Source organism: Pteropus alecto, unplaced genomic scaffold, assembly GCF_000325575.1.
Source record: "Pteropus alecto unplaced genomic scaffold, ASM32557v1 scaffold195, whole genome shotgun sequence".
Lineage (NCBI taxonomy): Eukaryota > Metazoa > Chordata > Mammalia > Chiroptera > Pteropodidae > Pteropus > Pteropus alecto.
This window is the reverse complement of record NW_006438073.1, coordinates 1238910-1255237: the sequence shown is the minus strand read 5'-3', so window position 1 is coordinate 1255237 and position 16328 is coordinate 1238910. Positions and strand designations below refer to the sequence as shown.

The following is a 16328-nucleotide window of genomic DNA, read 5'->3' as shown; positions in this document are numbered from 1 at the left end:
TAGAAATCTGGGCAGGACATTCTTTACTTTCCCTGAATGAACAAGAGAGAACAAAGCAGATAAAGAGATACATTTATACACATAAGACTATTACTAGGATTAGCACAGGTACAAGGGGCGAAATATAGAGAAAACGAGGAGCAGGAGATGTGTATGAACCTCTTGGACAGAAAAAGCAGGACGTGAAGTACCGTTTGTACGTGCCGATCCAGGCAGGCCCCCACACGGGCCACCATGGACAGCGCGGTGGCCAGGGAGAGTTAGGTGGAGAATATTGAAGGTGACTAGTCACTTGGTCTCCGGGACAGTCAGCAGTCAAATGTTTATAGCTCTTGGAATGCTAAACCTCTACCGTGTGAAGTCAGATATATGTAGGCAGTTAAAAAACAGTAACATTTTTGCCCAAACTGTTGTCTAACACCGTCTATACCGGATTAGAACGGGCATTGAGTCAATTTCCCTTCCTTTAAGCTCTAGGTTGGGATGTGTATTTTTACCATTACAGCAGAATGTCTACTGAAATGCCTAAAATATGTGGCAGGTACTCAAAGAATGCTTTCTTACTAAATCCTCAACCTTTAGAATATTCTAGGACTGCTTCAGGTTGCCATGATGGACGGAGTCTTCATTCTGCTGCCGAAGATGCTCCGTCCTCGGAACAGACTATAGCAAGCAGAGGTTTAACGCTGACGTGCGGGCTACATTTCAGAACCCTGGGGAAGCAGGTCTCATCACAGGCGATGCCACTGACGGAACACGGACAAAGCATATGCTGGCACTGTCTCAAGAATGGGGTCCCCTGTGATCCTCATATTTTTGCAGGCAGCCTCCTGCATGAGGAACAGGCTCCGGGATGCGAGGCGTGCAAGGCGGGCGGCAGAGCCAGATCCGAACCCCAATCTTCCAATGCTCTTTTTACTCTATGCCAGTGACTGCGAAAATCCAGAACCTGGGTGTGACATCTGTTACGGAAGAATGCCACTTCCCCAGCTGGGACTGTTAAGAAATATCAATTAAAATGATACACTAACTCCTTGCCCCAAACTAGAGGGATCGTGGCTAAAGTACTATTATTTGCAAAGCAGGCAGAGTAAGAAGAAATCCCACGTCCCTTTCCCACCTCCCTCCTTCCCCTCAGTGGCTCGGTGGTATATAAAGCTAATAAGCCACATGCAAACACATCTGCCAAGCAGCAGGAAACAAACCTACAGGCCACGCCCACTCCTTCACTGTCAGGGCTTTTTGGCATTGTGTGTCACATTCCACCAGCAAGTATTTCCAGTGACTTAATCTCCACATCCACTGCCCACGGCCCTCACGCAGGCCACTCCGTCCTCGCCCTGCCCCTGAGGATGACTGCGGGTCACTAGCCAGCACGCCTCCCAGAAGCATCTACCCCGTTACCCTCTGCTGGTCCCACCCAACATTATCGTCCTGGGTTCTGCACTCATCACCTCCAGCCGTGTACCTCGCTTCCCGCTCCACTAGGTCCTGTTTCTACATTCCACTATGGAGGTGCAACGCCCACTATGGAGGTGCAATGCCGTTTAAAAAAAGAAAGGGGGAGAGAGAGAATGTCCCACCCCAAACACAAACACGCACAGTGTTTCCTTGCCACAGTCGAGTGGTTTTTCTCGTAAAGGGAGGCGTTCATTTACTTAGTGCTCCCTTACATTTCGTAAATACAGCCAAGGCTAAGTTTTAATGTATACAGTCAACCTAATAGAGCACTTATGATGACAGGCGATGAATATTTTCAGCTAAGTATAATGAGGAGTGGTAATTTTAAATAGACTTTCCTTGGGGAATACGAAGAATGTTCAGGGCTTTCCAAAAAAGTATCCTTTATAAACCACTTGCTGCCAAGTGTTTCCTGGCTGCCCAGCTGCCCTGGAGAGTGACGGTGACCACTAACGGCTGGCTGGGTGACCGTGGGTTCCCGGACTTGGGAGACAGGTCAAAATGCAACCCACACCCAGTTCCCATTTAGATTCTCGAAGGACCATCGAATCTGATATATACAAAATAGCTTCTGTTTGCTCATCAGATAGGAATAGATAGAATACACGCACGCACGCGCGCGCGCACACACACACAGGCTGACGTAACATGAAAAATGAAACATACATCCTAATAATTGTCATCTAGAACTATGCGAGACTTAGGGGGTGGGCAGGATGTGACTGCTTCTAGACGGGGTTACTAAAGGTCAGAAGGTCGGAAGTGATCTTTTAGGGAAAACTAAAGTTTGCTCTGGGGTTCATCATCTTCCAAAGTCAAAACCAAGCTCTTTTCTTTTAAGAGGTAAGGTCAGATACTTCTTTTCCCTATCATCCATTAATCCTTCCTGAATATGCCATGGTCCCCTGCGGGCCAGATCCTTCCCACCCACAGGTCTCTCTTCCTGTCCTCCCTCAAAGCCAGCTTGTGGCTTGGCCCTACAGAGATTCCTGCCGGGCGCCCTGTCGGCAGGCGCCTGGGGTGGGTAGAGGGGAAGGGGCTCCTAAAATGTTATTTAAAGAGATTTTTCAGGCTCTAGTGTACAGGAGGCTTCAAAAGAAACAGCTAAATAAAACAACAGAATGAGTACTCAAGTGCACACCAGGACCGAGCTAGACGGGACCTGCACCATTTCCTGTCAGCCCCAAACAGCCCTCTGGGAAACGCGCAGCTGCGACATTCCTGTTCCACATGACCGGCTCTAGGCTCAGACAGTTCAAGTGCCTTCCCTGCCACCTCGATGCTAATCCGGGGCAGACACCGAATGTGAATCAGATCAACCTCAAAGGCCCGTGTATTTCACAGGACATGATAATGCCTATTTTACACGGAGCAATCTTTGCAAAGTAAAAACAGCCTTGCTACTGCTTCCGTTCAAAAAAAAAAATTAACTTTCTTAATTACGCTGGAAGAACTTCAAAATGTTTTCAAACGACAAAGATAATTAAGTAGTGCACATTCGGAAAGTCATTCGGGGTAGAGAGAGAGAAAAGAAAGGTACTCAACATTCTACATACGCGAGAACGTCAAGGCCCCAGCCACACCCCTCGTGTGCCTAGAATTTAAGAAGTTGGTTCCTTGAAAATCCACCAGAAAAAGTAAACCAGCTTTATAGTTAAATGTGAATTTCTAGTTGTGTTTAGACATAAGTACTAACTTGGAAAGAAAACAGATGACTAGTCTATAATACACATTAAATCTCAGTTATCTACAATGTTGAGAAAAGGGATATTCCATATAATTTTTCAGAACTATGGTTATACACAGAACATAAATCAGATTCCATCCTTGATGGCACATCTGGACACAATAAAACGCATATTATGGCTTATTATGCTTGCTCTCAGTTTTCTGTCTTATCTCACAGGTAAAGCTACCAGCTGTTACTGCTCGCTGCTGTCCGCTCTGCATGAGATGCTCGTCCAGTTGCTGGACTAGATGGTGAAATTTCTTGCTCTACCAGGATCTTGTCAGCCTCCTCTCTGTAATTATTGTAGACTAGCGGAACAGGTGACCAAGACTCTTCGAGCAACTCTGACCCATGAACCTAAGTTCGTTCCCTTAGGAATGCATGGGCTCCTAAGAAACCTATCCGCGTTCATGCAGACGGGGAGTAAGCTGGACCTGCAGGCCGTGTCCTTCGATCTGCCTGTGCACACATACAGAAGGCCCCCAACTCCCGGACGGCCTGCTGGTCCCTGACAACGAGACTGGGAACCCGCTTCCTTGACACATCCCCCTCGACCGACTTGACACGTCCCCCTCGACCGACTGACAATACGGCATTCTGCAGACTAACTCCCGGACGGCCTGCTGGTCCCTGACAACGAGACCGGGAACCCGCTTCCTTGACACATCCCCCTCAACCGACTGACAATACAGCAGTCTGCAGACTGCACCTCTACAGCTCACGTCTTCGGTTTACAAAGTGAAAGGGAAGTTTCACAGTCACCTGTTGATGCAGGTGGACAGAGAGCCAAACTGGACAGTTCCTGTCACATCCTGAGGACAGAGCCGGGTCTGCGTGTTCGCTGTTGTATCACCGGTGCCCCCCGAGGGACGGAGCACATGGTAGGCACGCTCACCGCTCACCGAGTCTCGGCGAGTTCTAGGTAAACGTCTAACTCGAGGTTACGAGCCATTCTGGCACATCGGCTATCCAGCATTCGTCCTCCTCACGCGCACTAGAAAGCTGCTCATTCTGCCTTTTGCTAAACTCGGTAGATTAACCCGCCAAATCCGGATGACTCGATCCTCCTTTCTAAGTCACTCAAATCTCACGTGTTGTACAACGGGTGACCGCATATAATTTATTATTGTCCACGGAAGAGCAACTTTCAAGGGTGAAAAGATGCACAATCAGAACTGCCACTGGGACCACAGGCATGAACTGGCGCTCTCTGGGGCAAACCGGGACGCGATCGCGCTAATTTTAAGTACGGTGTTAAAGAATCTCTACTCAACCAAAACGAAGTCCAACTACGTATGATGGACCTGTTTGGAGCCGTGCTGATGAAGAGTTAAATGTGACAATGGCGCAGTGTCCAGCTGAATTTCGGGTTGTATCATTATAGGCACAGATGCTCGAGGTAGACAGACTGGCAGATTTAAGGGACACGTCTGCAGGATTGCTGAAAGATAAAAGTTTGCACCGACTGGAAGTATAAAATATTTTTTTAGAGAATTCAATGATAAGATTTTCCCCCTATATAAATGTATTCTTTTCTCAGTAACCAGGCAAGGTTCCTGGGCCAGAATCTTTTAGCCAAAAATGTCCCCCTCCAGGACCTTCACTGAAGTTAAATTAACAGGAAGATAAAAAGTCAGGGGAACTGGACTTGACATTGTTAGTTACTATGTAAAACTTTTGCACAGAAACCCATTTCCCAAAATGTTTTTCTATTCATACTCAGGGGGCCTTTACTTTCAGTCATTTTGCTCTATAGGTATAAATCTTACTTAAGGGAATAAATTCTAGCAAACCCCATTATACCTCAGATTTTTATTTTTTTCCTAATTAATTTTAATTTAAAAAGTGGGATTTCCCCTACTAGAAAAATGTAGTGGAACAAATAAAATTCAGTGAACTACTTTGCCAAGAGGATTTTTCTCTAATGTTTAGTTGGATAAATGAAGCTTTACTGTTATTGTCACAGTTTTATTGTTATGCCACGAGGCATATGATGCAACTTTTGTGCCCCGGGAATAGAGACACTAACTGTTGTGGTATCGGATGATAAGGCCTGAAGGAAAATTTGAGTACAAAGTCAACCCTAGTCCATGATTCTTGCTTTTAAGAGCAAATTTTTAATTACAAAAAGTCCTGGCTTCTGGAGAGAATATTTATCATTACACTGTATAAAAACTACCTAGAGAATTCTATCAAACCTGTTTCGGAAAACCAGAGTATTGGGGGAAAATGGGTAAATGATATCAAAGATGCTGATAAAAATATACATACATATATTTTTTATGAATAAAAAGTAAATATCTATGATGCCTATTTTACCAATGTCTCTTGCATTGTTTTCTCATTTTTATAGGTGTCTAAGTATAAAGAGGTGTTTTATATGCTTTTGGAGAAAAAAAAATCTCTTTACTTACAACTGATTTTATTAATACTTCTAAAAACATTATCTTTCTTGGTTGTTCACTACAATATTGTGGAACCTCGAATTCTCTACTTCCACATTCCTTCATAATAAGGGGGACATGTAAAGTGAAATAGAGAAAACACCTTTTTATTTCTCTGTTAAATATGACAAATATGAACACCCCAACTGGGCCATTTAATTTCAATTCAACATTGAATCGAGTGGTCCTAATTGTTTATTAGGAGCTGGGCATGGTCAGGCATTTTGCCAAGCACCAGAGATAAAAAGTCGCATAGCAGTAATACCTAAAAATTAGCTCATGGATATCAATCACCCAACTGGAAAAAGGTGGCTCTAAAACTTTCCAATATTGATGAAGGTGTCTAGAATAATCAGTGGGTAGGAATCACCTAGCAAAGTAACTAAGAGCAAATACCTCATATTGTGACAAACGCTATGACTAAAAACTGACATTTGCGTGTACGGAACTCCTACGCTTGCTCTGCTGCCGTCAGTTTGCAAAATGTCTCTCCTGTTCATTTCCGTTGTGAATGATTTATTATTAATTAATGTGAATCTACTTAAAAATCCACATATAAATGCGTTCTGCAAAAATGATACCAAATCCTGCACAGATCTTAACTTTCTTAACTAGAATTCAAGTTTACAGCTGTTCATGGTTATAGTTTGAGTTTATACTAAAGTATTGTATTGAACTGCATTTGAGTATTTCCCATGCTCCTTAGCTCAAAATGCTGTTAAAAGATACTTAATAAAATTGAACTCTTTGGTCATTGCTTGCCCACTTTATTCCTTACTTAAAAGGTATTGAATACAAATGCCTTCAACTTAAAATTTTTTAAAGATGTGGTTTTCATATATATTTAAATATACAAGAAACCCAAATACAATTTTGAAAGATATTCCCAAAATGTCACATGCAGCTGTAAAACATAGCTTAAAAAGATGAGAAAGACAACAAAGAAAGGCCTTGCAGGACACAGAGCACACATAAGCTCTCAGGAACTTTTATTTTTTTTATTTTTAGGCAAGGCAACCCTTGGTCGACCTCACAGATTGCAAGGACCTTGTCAGCTTACAATCCCTTATTATTATTATTATTATTATTATTATTATATTATGTTATTATTTTATGCCTACAACACCTGGTCTTCTGAGGTGGTCTCCCATCCAAATACTAACCAGGCCCGACCCTGTTTAGCTTCTGAGATCAGATGGGATTGGGCTTAGCTCTCAGGAGCTTTTAAGTGGGTCAAAGAGACAAAATTATCCAGGGTGAAATAGGCCCATGTGGTGAATGTCGGTCAAGGTGCACATGAGTTTTAAATTCCTGCAACTATAATCTCCCTACAAATTCAATTAAGCCAAAACTTAATCTTTAATCACTAGGAAAATTTAACATTGTCTAGATTACAACTGGCTAGATTAGTATTGATCAAATAAATGAGTAGAACACGACATTACTTTTACTTGTCAAGTTTAAATCGATGATCTTGAATAAAAATAGATTCTACATTTCATAATCAACCAACTGTCCTCTTTCTAAAATCTTTGTAGCTAAGAACATGGCAGAAGTGAAATCAGATGGAGAAGATGGTTGTGTGTGAGGAAGCCATAATAAATTAACTTTAAACGTAATTTGGTTGATAAAATATTTTTCAACAATGCATTTCCATTCTTTAACTTGATATAACATTTTCAAAGCTGTGTCTAGTGAAGAGATAAATGCTGAGCACTGACCAGCATGATTCTATCAGCCCCCCTGTGCCTTTCTCCAGCTCGTTACATGTCACGCCTGACATGAATTCCCTTATCTCATGATGAACAATACAAATGTGAGCAGGCAACCTAAATATTTCTGAAGGGATCAAAGTATGCTGTGATAATTAGCAAGATCAAATATTATTGGAGGCAAACAAAGTGAACAACCTCTAAATCTGAAACGCGACAGCACAGAATTTAAACACACAGTACGCAGTTCTAAAGAAAACGTCACATCGTAGGCAGCGAAGGAAAAGACAAGCTCTCGGTAATGTCCTGTCATGGAGTTGGCTGCAAACTGTCTTGATCCAAACTGCACAGGGCAGATGTTAAGGACACAGGACTTATCATCAGACACCTCTGGGTTAGAACCCACCTTCTGCCCACAACATCTGTACAACTTGGACTAAATTGTGTGTTTCCTCTGTGAAGTAAAATTACAGTGCCTATTCTCGCAGGATAAATAATTTAGGTAAAGGGTCTAGTCTATCATGTTCTCAGTACGGAATGATCATCACTGTCATTTCACAGTAACACTGACAGCCACGTGATAATAGTGCTGTCAAAGTGCTTGTTCCAATGCGCCACGATTCTGGGGGCGAGGAGCAGGGAGGGAGGGAAAAGAGGTCGAGACATCCTTTCCAGGTATCTAGAAAAGTCCCAGGAGACCAAGGCCACTGGCGAAACCCCTACACACGTTCAAGGACTTCAAGCCATCAGTCAACGTCTTGGCTCTACTGAGATGCTGGCCTTCTAATTAATTAGGGCTGCAAGATACAATACTGGACGTCCAGTTAAGTTTGAATTTCAGACACATTTCTATTAAAAAGTCATTTGTTGTTTATCCGATATTCAAATTTAACTGGTGTCCTGTATTTTTACGGGCAAAACCAGGCGACTCTACCTCTGCCTCTCTCGTCTTCGCTTAGAGAACCTGAGGGAATTGTTTTACCCGCAGTCCCCACGGACGGAGAACGTGGTGTCTAGCAGTGCAACGAACAGCACCATTCATTGACAAAATTTTTAAGTTTCTCCAAACTCCCAAGGAATTTTTACTGTGGTGTCATTTGATAAACATTCTGAATAGCTGGTACCTACACTCCTGCTTTATAGACGAGGAAACCATGGCAGAGAGATGGGCTGTCACCATCTTACATCTGCTGCTAACCTAAGTCCCTATGATCCTTTGCACATGAGCAGATTCTACATAGCTTCCCTCGACCAAGAGGGTGTGAAGAAGTTTTATTGTGCGTTACGAAACAAAGCACGTTAAATGTGCTTTTGCAATCCCTTCTTCTGCTCCAAGTTCTTATTCCTGGAGCAGATAATCTGTCAAGTGCCTGCTGGCTCTCGTTTTCCTTGATCTGTGATCTATTAAGTTGCTAAGTCCCAAGGCTCATTTGTTCAGGAATCTCGAACAGGATTTGCACCTCCAGACCCGGCCTCGCAGCCCGCTTCTCCTTGTACCTCATCACGCAAGGCAAACTCTACTCCGCGGAAGGAATATGGGGTCCCGCAGAACTTGTCAGAGCCTGTCACTCCGACCACATTGCTGGCCGCCCACCACGCCTTATTTCCTTCAGGTTATTTGGGGTTGGCTCATTCACTACCCAGTCAGTCATCACCTCACTAGAGCTGGTTCTTCGAAGGCCATTTGGACTTCCCTCTGCACAGGGCACCCGCCCTTTCTTCCCGAGACATGTCTCCACCTCTGTCCTTCCAGGCAGAGGGAACAGAGCACATGAACCACGCACCGCAATACTCTCAAAGGATATCCTAACTGCTATGTCCCTCTGGTCCTTGCTGCTGAAGTGCTTTCTGAATGGCGGCTCTTTTTGCTCAGTACTTTCCTCATGTTTATGTACAACAATGCTCTTTATTTTAGAATAAGTAAGATGGCAGTTGCTATGGCTTCTATTGGCTTTACCTCATATCCGGCCCATTATCCTGCACATCCCTTATAAACTGTATGCTTTACTGAAAGTCAAGCACTGCTAATGGGGAGAGGGAGACTGTAAATCTAGAGACAACCCTGCTTCCATTTTCCTATATTTTCTAACATACTTTTCTCTTAAGAATGAATATTAACAAGGGAAGCTTGGTGCTCCTCCCTTGTACAGTCTTAAAACGCTTATTCTCTTGAATCTAAATAATAATGAAAATAACAACAGCTACCACGAACTAAGTGCTTAGCATGTGTTAGTCCTATTCTAAGTGTCATGTTGTACTATTGAGCGCTGTTATAAACCCTCAAGCAGATGAAGAAACAGAGTAGCTGAGTGGCTTGCCCAGTGTCACACAACTAGGGACGTGGCCGATGTCAAAAAGAAAGAGAGCGACTGAGTAAGTGCCCGATGTCACAGAGGAGTTGGACTCCAGAGTTATACTCTTCATGCCCACAATGTCCTAATGCCCCAATTCAAACATATCTAGCTAAAATTTTCCACGGATAATAGATCTGGGCAAAAGGAAAAGGCTACGGTGAAGAAAATACTGGAACGTAATCTAAATAGTATTTTTGGCCATTTCCTGAGCCTCCATAAAAGATCATTGAAGAAATACATCTTGGCACAATGTCATTCTGGAAAACTAAAATAAGTTAGAAAACTGATGTTTTAACTCCAAATCTGATTCATTAAACTTATAAAGCACATGGAAAACATCGAAAAGTAATGATTATTTTTATCTTAAAAAAAAAAAAAAAAAAAAACCTGTAACTTAGACTTAGATAACTTAGATAACTTAGACTTATCATTAAATAGATGATAATACATTCCAGGAACAGTTCCCTCTGTCTCTTAGCCATTAGGCCATCTAGATAAATTAATTCAACATTCTGAGTTCACCACACATAGGAGATGCTAATACAGCTGGGAGAAACGGAACAGTTAAAATGCAGCTGCGTGTAAGAGCTAGCTGGCATCACACTGCACGACGTGACGTGCTGTGCCAGGACGCTTTGTGTGTGTGCGTTGGGGTGGGAGGGATCCACGTGCACGACCAGTTTAAAAGTCTGAGTGCAGGCGTCTGGGTGCTAACAAGGTACATGCTTACAGGGAATACCTCAGTCAACGTCATATTTTATACCCTTTGCCTAAGAAAGACATGGTTCCTAATTTAATGGAGAAGACATTCCAGTGTATGGCCCTCTGTTTGTTCTGGGGACTCCCTCCAACCACCCCCGCCCCTGGCCAAGAAATGCCAGATGTTTATTAGACAACACATTTGGATAATAATCCCCGCCACCACCCTGGCCCCAGGTCATATACCTGAAATAGACTGTGGTAAACTGGAACCAAAATGTCTCATTATAATTGGTTTATCTCACCTACTAACAGGCAAGGACTATGTGGACAATTGCTTAGGGATATGGAGCTTAAAAGTATATAGCAAAAATAAAAAATTTTAAGGATTTACTGGTCTCACCTTTCAAGACCAAATCCACACCTATAAAACTGTGTCTGTATATTTATGTGTCAGATATTAGCTCCCCTCACTCGGAATTGGTATGTGGGTAATAAATTTTTTTTATATAGAATTTGAAAGTTAATAGACAGACCTTTTATGTAAATGGCCAGAAAACTGTTTTAAATATTTTAATTGGGTCGACTGAACACAAATGCCATATAAATGACATAATAGATTTCTAACATAAAACACTGTAACAAATTTGAATGTTATAGAGAAATTCTGCTAAAAAAAAAAACCTTGTGTCTTGTGATTTTCACTGAAACTGGGACATTTAAATGCAACAAAAAGTGTCAATATGAGTCATTAAAAAAACAGCAACTGAAATGTGATTATATACTCCACAGGAAAAATTCTTAAGCAAAATATTAGATCAAAAGAAGGAAACTCATTGAATTAACGTGAGAACAACTTAAAAAAAAAATGGAGAAAGCTTAAATCATTAGAAATTATTTACACGTCTAGTTCCTTGATATAGATGACATTAATTGAGGGTTAATTAGAGAAAACACAGAATAAACTCCATTTTAATTCTCAGGGAGCAGGCAAGAATAGAATAAGGTTTCAGAATTCAGCTACCATCCCAGCATGGATTCTAAGAAAAAATGAGGGCGTGTTAAAACAGCAGCTTGAGTATCTTTACTACATTCTAGCTACTATTCTAAGCACTTTGTCTTAACTACTGCCTACTGCATGTGGTTATCCAGCCCATGTTACAGAGGAAACGCGGGTGTTGAGAGGTCACTACACAATAACCTCAGAACCAGTAAGTGGCAGAGCCAGGATTGAAAGCCAGACAGTCCCCCTCCGGGAGCCACGCTGCTGACCCCTGAGGGCCAGCACGACGGCACTGAAGGGACCCGCAGAAGCAGCCAGCATATTCTCTTTCCACAAATCACACTGGTCCACAAAAGCATCTGCGATTCCCAGCCGGTCACTCCTGCCACAACGTTCCTTATCCCTTTCACGTCCACCTCAGAAGCGGCCTGGACCACTGTACGAAGCTAGTCGGAGATTTACAGCTTTGCTCTGAGAAACTGGTAAGGAAGGGCGCCATTAATTTTGTAACAAATGAGCGTTTGTTTGATTCCTGAATACCCCGCTGTTATAATCAGCAGACACATCTGTGGAGCTAACTTCATAAAACAATATTCTCCGATGAAATATTTCATCAACAGACTCAAAGAATGAGAAACTACATAATATGATCACCATAATGGTGTAAAAAGCAGTTTTCCTAAGTAAAATTCTAACCTATTAATTAGCAGATGACTGTTTTGAAAAGAATTCATTGGAGACTACTTTGGATTAGCAAATTAAATGTTAAAATAGATGCTAAATCTAATGAATGTTAAAGTTCCTTCAGACTCTGAGATTCTATGATTTTCTTGTCAAATCATAATTTCTGGTGCTTTGGCTGACGCCCCTAAATATACTCTACGAAGTAGAGTATCTTTTGTGTAATGACGCCACAAAGTATCATCAGGATGTTACAACAAATGACTGCCTCTTAGAGGGACGGCCAAGCCACTTTGTAGTAGGGTATAGGGAGGAATGTGGTTAAATTCTACAAATACCAGTGAGGAATGCTAGTTACAAGGTAACCAGCTCATCACCGGAAGGCAGCATGGGGTGTCCTTACATAGGTGCACAGTGCCCTCTTCTGGTATAAATGTAGAATCCCCAAATGCAATCTTCATAAGTGAATTTTCAGAGGCACGACTAAGAATATTTACTCTTCTGGGGTCTTTAAAAGTTTTAATTAAAAAAATTCCCTACTCTGCCAGTATTAAAGATTCCAATTAAAATAGACCAGATATATAATATTGCAGAATGGAAAGAACTAAACTTTAAAAACTAATCGGCTGGTTAACAGCAAGAATAGAGTAGGTGTCATGGCATCGAAGCTATTTAAAAAATTTTTTTTTTGAAATACACCTAATATACCCAAAAAGTTACCAAAGGCACTAATTACAGAACAAGAATCATACATTTAAAATTCTCAAATGCTTTTAAACTTTCAATTGTCAACTATTAAGTGGTCTACTTTCTCATAAATGACTTCTTGTTTTCAAAATACTTAAAGCTTTGGGTTTTTTAAAAAATCTCGAAGGTTATCAGAAATAAAATTAGTTGTTGATAAGTTTGCTAAGTTTATAAAAACTTCCAATGGGCAAATTTTACCTACATGTGAACAAATGTCAAGTCATATTTGACTTAACTCATTATTTCATTAATGTTAGTCATGCATACGCAATTATGACTGAAACACTGTACATGAGTTCAAAGTATGAGTGTATGAGTTTTAAAAAACCAACAGGAATATTTTTAAATCTTGTAGGCTGAAGTAATTTCCTTGAAACTTAATTTCCTTGATACTTAATTTTCATAACTTTCCATTGCAGAAAATAAAGTAGAAAAGAATTCAAAATGGCACTTTTCAGTGATGAATGCTCAAAACAAAATTTCTTTCTAACTGTGGGGAAATACAGCTTCTCTAAATCTTGCTCATCTTTCTTTTTGACGAAACAAAATAAAAATAGTTGCAGATCGGTGAATTGGTTTGTGCGCAGAATATGTATGCAGATTAAATAAATGTAGAGTTCTTTTACAAGAAATGTTATTTATTACTTAAATGAGAGTAATGAATTAGGAAAAATGAGGATATTTCTATTGAACTTTGATAACTAGGATTTAAATACTTCTATAACATATTTCTTCTTCATTATTTCCATTTATTAATTTATCTGTTGATATCAGTTGTACGGCATGTAAAGTACGATCAAGAATAAAAGAATGAATAAGGCACTATCTTTGCTCCTGAGGAATTAGCAGGTAGAGGGAAAATACGATTCCTGTACAAATAATTATAAGGACATATTTTAAACAACTTACCCTCAAAACACAGAGTTTTCACTGAAAAGCTATCTTGGATTTTTGTACAGTTCCCTGTCCTTACACCCTACATACACAATAATATCTGCAGCCACTTGAAAGGCCCTGCTTTTGCAGACTTGTGACCGTCTTCTCTATCCTCTTTTTTTGGGGGGGATGAGATGGGAAAAACTATGCTGCTGGCTCAAGGCCTACCCATATTAACAGTTATTAAAGCACCTACCACCATATAACTCTCCTATTCAACCAATCGAATATGCACTGAAATCACACACTGAATGGACACACGGCGTTCAGGAAGGAAAAACTAAATGCAGAGTGAAACCCCACTGTGAGGTCATCGCAGCCTCACCTGGATGCTTCACATCCCTCGCAGCCTACCGGGCGATACTTAGTTCAGGATAACGCGATACTACAAAAGCAATTTCCAAAAGTTAACTCTAATTCCCTGAAAGAATTAATGGCTTTTAAGATTATAAACATTGAGTCAAGAAATGCTGTGTAAATACCGAAGCCTAGACGGGACTCTGAAATAACACATCCTAAAACGCAGTCACATCATGTGGAACTTGGCCGTGACTGGGTATAAGAGAGGAAATCAGGAAGCAACTGAAATGCTCCTCGGTAGGAGGCTGGTCAACTAAAAAGTGGAATATCATGTAAGCACTAAAAAGAATGATCTGCTTATGTGCACTGGAAGTGTGTATGATGCAGGGGGCTGGTCACAGTGGCTGCCTCTGCAGAAGAATTGGCCGGCTGGCTAATTTTGCATTTTTTACTTCATATCCTTTGGTACTTGAATTTTTCATGACGAACATGTATTATTTTAAGAATAAAACAGAAAAATAATCATGAGATAAATACCATTTCGAGTGACAAAAAACAACAATCGTTCTATGGGAAGTAGAGAGAAAACAGGGGCGTTATGAGGTCAGCGTGACATTTCCACATCGACGACGACAACAAAAATAAACGGGATAGAGGACCCAACTTTTTTTGGTCAAATGAATATTTTGATAAATTTGTCAAAATAAATTGATGTCGATTTGAAAAAATAAGCAATGACTGAATTGGGTAAAGAGCCACTATTCCTAAAAAGAAATAAACTTTACAGAGAGGAGCTCGGTGTGGGACTGTTACAATGTTTCATAAAATATTTTCTACTTCCGGTGATCCTCACAAATTTTGTTGGTTTGCTACATTCAATGCTTTGCTCCCAATGTTAACACTCCAAGAATGAGCTTGAACAACACTACATTGTCCTTCACCTGTGGAAACTTCTGTTGAGCTCAACTCAAAAGCATAAACAACACGACACAGGCTAAACAATTTGTAAAAGGCCCCAACATACACACCTGACACACCATGCTTAGGATAGAAATCTCTATGAGGACTAAGAAGGCAATAAAAACAGTTTTGAAAACAACTTCAATTCAGAAACACAAAACACTGCTTTCAAACTTGGATCAAATTTTAAGGCTCCACGATACTACAAATGATAGATCCTTTTCTCTTTTATTTTTTGAAAGTTTTGGGTGGGGGGGAAAGGACAGCAAAAGCAACTATGTGATTTAGTATGAAATTCCACAATACAAAATTTTGATTTAATAACAAATCCTCTGGAAGAGATGCACAGGAATAAAGCAATCAGGAGGAAGACACTAGAACCACAGAGTTGTGGCTAAAAATGACGTAATGTTCACCTAGGTGGGGAAGACAGTGCGTGAGAGGGGGCCCGGGGTGGAGAGCCCCAGATTCAGTTTGGACTCGTGGTCATTTATCAGTCACTCGTTGCTGTTACCGTTAGAATTTGCTCTGTATAAAATGTGTGTGATGGTCATAGTGCCCGGGTGGGGGATTACTTTTTTTTTTTAATTCCTGAAAGGTGCCAGGGGTTAGATGAATTTAAAACTGGAGAGAAGAAGGCAGAAAAGAAAGCTAGGAAAAGGCAAACTCCACTGACTTTATAATATCATCTTAGGCTGACAATGTACTTTACAGATTACATTCCTTTAATATCTGTGTGTGTGCCCACGGGCACACCTTACAAATTATATGAAAATCAATGCATGCAAAGAAGCAAAAACAAACCTTTCACAGAATTCTGACTGACCTTAAAAACACCATCAACTTTACAAGCGATTAGAATGGTTTTACAATACAGATGTTTTTGTGGCTGTAATTATTACAGAGTCAGTTCATTTCCACTTTCAAAGATTTATCATGTTGAGAAACTAAAACAGTAACATTCCTCATCTTCATCAAATGATTAGTAAACAATTTGCCCCTCCTGAGTATTCAAAGTCAAAATTCTGCACCGGGTTAAATCACTTGGCAATGGCAAAATTCTGTCGGAGCTTACAAAATAAGACAAATGCTAATAACTCTCCAAACTAAGTCCTTTATAATTAATTTTTTTTAAAAACTTCAAATTAAAAATTGCAGTGTGTTCCAAAGGGGATGCAATTAGCACCACATAATGTAATAGTAAAATGAATTGACAATCTTGAAGACATGAGGATTTATACTTTAAAAGAGTTCAAAATGTTTATAAAGACATCTCTTCCGAGTTTCATAGCAGAAACTCAT

General features: G+C 40.7%; 1 protein-coding gene across 6 annotated transcripts in view; it reads right to left on the bottom strand.

The window, feature by feature from the left end:
• The window catches only part of SCAF8 (SR-related CTD associated factor 8), a 192660-nt gene that overhangs the window by 76941 nt on the left and 99391 nt on the right, over window positions 1-16328 (bottom strand). The window lies entirely within an intron of this gene.